Below are 6,000 nucleotides of genomic sequence, written 5' to 3'. Positions count from 1 at the left end.
TCACCCTCGGTGCCGGGCAGGCGACACCAAGCTCCTCCCGCGTGGTCCCGAGAGCGGCTGGGTGAACAGCGGAAAGGGAAACCGAGCGCTGAGGAACGTTTGCTAAATTTTGCCAAGTGCCTGGACACCAGATCACGAGGGTGACCCAGAAAACAGCCAGTGCACCTGTGGGGGAGGCTTGGCTGTCAGCCCGGCCGCGGAGGTCACCCGAGGTCACTGCCAGGGGCGCGGAGCACTGGGAGGCCGCCTAATGTGGAAATGTTTGGACGCCGAGCGGCGCAGGCGCAGCGGGCAGCCGCCGGCCGGGACCTGGCCGGGCCAGCAGGGCCGTGAGCGCAGCGCCTGACGGTAACCAGACGCGCGGGGACGCTGGGAGCCGCTGCGCCCGCGCTTGCCAAGACCCCACCACATCTTTCCTAATAAGTCTGGCGGTGCCTGCGTCCTCTCGCTGCAGATCGGCCTCTCCCCTCCGCCCGGTCTTATTTAAGAAAAGGGGGTGGGGTGCTGCAGGAGAGGGAGAGCGAGCCAGCCCAGCGAGAACTTGGCCTGCTGCCCTGCTGTCCCCTGGCCTCCCCTCTCGGCCACAGATCCGCTTTGTGAATGGAGGGGGCGTTTTCTCCAAGGTGGCTCTCTAACCCTTTGGGCGCACGGGTGGAGCTCCAGACGTTGAGCTCGTGTCAGCTGCTTCAACCCTTGTCCTGGCGTGGGGAGGGGGCGCCCCGATCTCCCCTGCGCCCTTTCTTTCCTCCTCCTCTCCTCCTCCCCCTCCCTGGAAGGGCGCCACCCACCTAACTCCAGAAGGAGGTCACCCTCCCCGCCACTGGGTCTGGCTGGGATCCTGGGCCCCGGAGCTGCAGCAGGGAGACGCTTCCTAGCGGCTGTCCCAGCCCCACTCCAGGGAGGGCAGGGTTACAACACGTGTGTGTTTGGGTCAGGAGCACTTTTGAACTATGGCTCCAAGAAAGAACAGCCTGTACAGCCACTCTGAGTCTCCCAGCAACAAAGAATGTGCAACAGATTAGCCCTGGCTTGCAAAACAATTTTTTTTAAAAAAAGAGGTGCAGGCTGGTCTCTTTATAGGGTTCTGGAGCAAGGGTGGCTGGATTGAAAGTCGCCCTCACTGCCTGGGCCGCAGAGCACCAGCCCCGCGCCCGCTGACGGTTTATGACCTTGGCTGACTAGTAAGCCCTTGTAACACCATTACTGTCGGGGTCTCGCCAGCTTCTCGACCCAGATGCGGTTGAAGGTCAGCCGCCAGGGGACGGGGGCTCTCCTGCCATTGGAACAAGGTTACAAAGAATAATTTTTCCTGCCCAAGGGTTTGTAGATGATTAACATGTTTCTGTTAACTGGAGAGTTAATAGTTATTCAAAGCACTCTTTGATAACGGGGGCGGAGGAGAGAAAATGAATGTGTTAACCATTAATCAAAGGGAAATGCCATAAAAGTTAGGGTGGAAAACGCGAAGCCTGGGAGAGGAATTCACGGGCAACCTCGTGGGGAGGAGGACAGGGCGCAGAACGAGGCCATAAAGTTCATGCACACTTACAGCCGGGTTTTGGGTTTGTTTTTTTTTTTTTAATTCTTTTCCTTGTTTCGTTGTTCTGAGGAAACAGAACCGGGGATAACAAAATAACAAGCGAGGGAACATGACAAACAAAGCCGGTTTTATTGGCTTTTTTGCTCCAGACTCCCACAGCTGAGTCTGCCCACCGTGTGATTCCTTCTTCCAGCCCCTTCGGGAAGAAGAGGAACCCAGGCCCTCGTGCTGGAACAAAGCGAGGGTGTCCAGGAGGCCCGCCCTGGCCGGCGCCCTGGTCCCTGACCCAAATCACCCCCACTCGCCTGGAGGGGGGGCTGCCTATTCCCCGTCCGGAAGACAAACAGCATTAGCCTCAGTTTCCCTACCAGGTTCCAGCATCTCACAGTGGGCTGGCCCAGGGATCGGGAGGACATAGGGCGCAAAACTGCTTCGCACGAACAGCTTCCAGGCCCCCTAACGGTGGTGCAGGGCCACGAGGAGGCTTAGACAGTGTCATCCCACGACCGTCATGCAGACGGGAGCCTTCTCTCTGTGCAAGGCTCGTGTGGAGTGCTGGCGGGCTATTAAGGCCAGATCCTGCCCTCAAAGGGCTTACAGTCCATTCAGGAGGTAAGACGATCTGTGGCAAGTGCCAGAAGAGCGGTGCAAACAAACCGCCAAACTGCAGAGCAGACTCGAAGGAAGGAGGCGCCCCCCCCCCCCCCTTCAGTGCTGGGCCGGTCACGGAGCGCACAGAACCGCCCTGAGCCGGACTCTGAGGCTGGGCGAGGCTTTGATGGGAGGGGGGAGAAACGGGCGCGAGACAGGAATGGCAGGAAATGTTCAAGGAAGAAATCTAGCTGGAGCAGAGAGGAGGGAAAAGGAGATGGTGTTTTAAAGAGAGCCTCGGGCCTCATCCGAGAGGAAGTCAGCACGCTCCAGTGCGTCGACTGTATTCCCTGGGACTTTGGAGGGGGCAGGGGAATTACCAGAGTGCACTTGGTGGGGCGAGGCGGCGGTGGCGGGGGGGGGGGGGGGGGGCAGGCGTGAAAGACGAGAACAAGCCGATCAGCTGTTGGGCCACCAGGGTGGCCCGGGCAGTGAGCGTGGGGCACAGAAGACAGATGGATTCGTGTGGGGCAATGGTTAGGAAGTCAGAAGGGAGAGCACGAGAAGGTTCCAAAGACAGCAAGTGAGGGGGGTGGGGGATGCCAGCTGGGGATTGGGGCTCTGTCATCCCTGGAGCTCAGGCTGGGGAGGGCAGCCCGAGGCAGAAGGAAGGCCCTGCCTCCTCTGTGCCCTGAAAGGAAAAGGATCAAAGAGTGAAGATACAGCTCCTTTGGGGGCCCCGGGAGGGAGGCCAGACAAGAGACCTTGCTTCGGTGGTCCTGTTCTCATGAGCCTGGGGCGTGGGGGCCAGGGCATCTGCTGAGAGCATGGCAGGGAAGGGGGAGGGCTCACAGACCGTGGAGAGACTTCCACGAGTCCGGGGAAGGAGTCGAGCCATGAGGGGGACCAAGGACAGCAACCGTGAACTCATGGGCCCAGTGGGCCAGGTTATCTGGTTCTTTCTAGCATCCCAGGAGTCCAGAAAGCCCAGAGTAAAAGCAGTGTATTTACCCCTTCAACACATCTTGAAGGTTGACTGTGGGCCGGGCGCCGTTCTAGGCACTGCGGGGAAACGGCGAGTCAGAGATACCTTCCCCGCCCTCACCAAGCTCGCGGCAGCCCGAAGACGTCAAAACGGGCGGCTACGATGCAGCATAATGGGTCTTGGTCCTGCACATCACATTCGCCTTTGGAGGTCTTTAGGATCCCAGAGTCCCGCCATTATCACTACCACCAAAAAAAAAAAAAAAAAAAAAAAAAAATCTCTTAACACAGGGCATGAGCAAGTGTGTTTTCTAAAGACCGAGTCTAACACAGAGCAAGCGGGACACTGCCTCTCGCCCTCGCTTCCTCATCCATAAAAGGAGATCATAACGGCATCTTCTTCATCGGGCTATAGTGACAGCTGGACACGATCCGTCCTGCAAAGCCTTGAGACACAGCCTAACACGCAACAATCGCTTAACACTCGCTGGCTGTCAGCTGAAAGGCACGGCCGGGGCGCTGGCGGCATGGTAACGCGGTGCTGTGCGAACCCGCGTGGGGAATCTGTGCCAGGTCTGAGGGTCAGGAAGGGCTTCCTGGGGAAGGTGACTTCTGGGCCGAGACACGCAGAGAGCGTGGGGTTAGCCAAGCCAGAGTGGATGGGGGTGAGATGGGGAAGGGGGTCACATTTCAGGCGGAGGGAACAACGTGTACAAAGTTCCCAGGCCACCGGGCCAAAAGCACAGAAGGGACAGGAAGTGGTTTTTCTGAGGCTGGAGTGCAAAGAGAGAGAGAGAGCAGGAAGACAGGGACCTGGCAACATGTGAATTTTATCCCGAGGCCACCAGGGAGCCCCTGCACGGTTTTAGGGGGAGAATGATCAGACCTGTGTTTTAGAAGCATCTCTCTCGCTGCAGTTTGGACGTGAAGTTGGAGGGGGACGAGCCTAGAGGGCAGGGCGAGCTGTGGGAAGGTTGGCATGATCCCACCGGGGGAGACCCGTGGCCCGAACCACTGAACAACCGCAGAAGGCGGTGGGGAGACAGAAATGGGCAAAGTGAGATGCCCCTGGGTGGCCAGTCGAAGGTGGGGCCGAGGGAGATGAGCTTTCCAAGGACGACTCCCACTCTTGGGTTTGAACGACCTCCCGGGTGGGTGGTGGCACCACCTTGGTGAGAAAGGGACCGTGAAGAAGCGCAAGTTTGGGGAGAGAACGATGAATCGGTTTCAATGTGTGGCGTTTCCGGTGCTTCTGAGATGTCCCGGTGGGGCCGTGTGTCCAATGGGCAGTTGGGAATCAGGGCTTGAAGCTCTGGAAATGTGAATGGTTGCAGGTAGGTTTTGAGCGATTAGAACCAAGGCTGGGAAGCTGTTCGGTGAAGAATCAAGGGGATATGGGAAGGGGTTCCATTTGCTCGAGGAGCAGTATTAAAACGGAGTAAATAAACATGGTCTAGAGTGGAGAGGGAGGTGGACAAGGTCCAAAAGAGTTCCCGGCAAGTGGCAGCAGCAGTGAAAGTGTGCAGTCAGAGAGGGAGTCCTCTGAGTCCAGAATTTTTTTTTCATGTTTATTTATTTTTGAGAGAGAGAGAGAGAGAAACAGAGTGCGAACAGGGAAGGAGCAGAGAGAGAGGGAGACACAGAATCCGAAGCAGGCTCCGGGCTCTGAGCCGTCAGCACAGAGCCCGACGCGGGGCTCGAACTCACAAACCGCGAGATCGTGACCTGAGCTGAAGTCGGACGCTCAACCGACTGAGCCACCCAGGTGCCCCCTGAGTCCAGAATTTTTGAGGTGACATACTTCTGAGGGACCCTTCAGGTGGAGGCACAGCCATCTGTATGACCAAGAAAAGGTAAAAAGGAAAGTGAATGGCTGAACTATTGAACTGGCAATGAGACTGCCCAGGTGATGTGGAGGGGACGAGTGACCTAGATGCAACCCTCACTGGGGGTGTGACTTGGTGGCCCCAAAAGGTGACAGCATGGACAAAGATTTGTGATACTCACGGATGGCCAAGAGGCTCTGGACAGTGGTGGCACAATGCTGCGGAGCCCGCACTGGAGGGAGAGTCACCCTCCTTCCCTCCCAGACGCTTAGAAAGACATGGGCAAAGATATGAATGCCTTTGGACCCACTCCCTCCATGCGGCTCCTGCAGGGGCGCGGACCAGGGAAAGCTGACTATATCCCAAGAGCGTGGGACTGCAGACACGCATATGGTAACTCACCTACTTACGCGGGCATAGAGAGACGGCTTCTCTCCTGAGCTCTGTTCCTGACGTGCTCCATGAGCGAGAGCCTTAGATTTTCCATCTGTCAAATGGGATAGTAATTCTTGATGTCCGCTTGCCTTACTTGGACGCTCTGGATATAGATATTTCCCCCGAGTGTTTTGGGTTCACATTAAAAGGAACTATGTACACATGAGTGCACTCACTGCTGCATTTTCTTGAACAGCTACCGGCTAAAGTAGATCATCATTCCTCTGCCTGTCTTTATTGAGAGATTAAAAGAGAGAATCCCACAAGACCTTAGCTCTAGAATTCTCTGCTCTGTAAAATCTCTTTGAAGAAAAACGTCTAAGGGCGTACCCAGGGCTGACGGATGGCGAGAGCTATCTCTAGAATTGTTTGGTTTTCCAAACCCCTTTCCCTGAACATTCTAGACTAAAGCATTCAGCACGGAGGAATGAGAAGGAATATGAGTAATACTTTGAGACCATGTACAGACATGGTTTGGATTCCAGGTTCATGCTGTCATTCACTTATTCATTTTTTCCGCTAAAATGTACAGAGCATTTATCGTGGGCTCCCTACGAGGCATCCAACCACCAAGCCCAGGGTTTGGTCGCCACTGTCTGACTCCAGAACCGGCTGGCCCTGGCT

At 56.4% G+C, this 6,000-nt stretch overlaps 1 long non-coding RNA gene across 1 annotated transcript in view; it reads right to left on the bottom strand.

Moving 5' to 3' along the window:
• Window positions 1–4,840: 4,840 nt before the first annotated feature.
• Window positions 4,841–6,000, bottom strand: part of LOC125147884 (uncharacterized) — a 33,295-nt gene continuing 32,135 nt past the window's right edge. The window contains exons 4-5 of the long non-coding RNA XR_007145339.1: window positions 5,344–5,428; window positions 4,841–4,950 (exon numbers count right to left, since the gene is read on the bottom strand). This is a non-coding gene — a long non-coding RNA (uncharacterized LOC125147884). The remainder of the gene's footprint in view (window positions 4,951–5,343; window positions 5,429–6,000) is intronic.

The sequence above is a fragment of the Prionailurus viverrinus genome, chromosome D2 (genome assembly GCF_022837055.1).
Source record: "Prionailurus viverrinus isolate Anna chromosome D2, UM_Priviv_1.0, whole genome shotgun sequence".
NCBI classification, from domain to species: Eukaryota; Metazoa; Chordata; class Mammalia; order Carnivora; family Felidae; genus Prionailurus; species Prionailurus viverrinus.
This window is presented reverse-complemented; position numbering and strand designations above follow the sequence as displayed.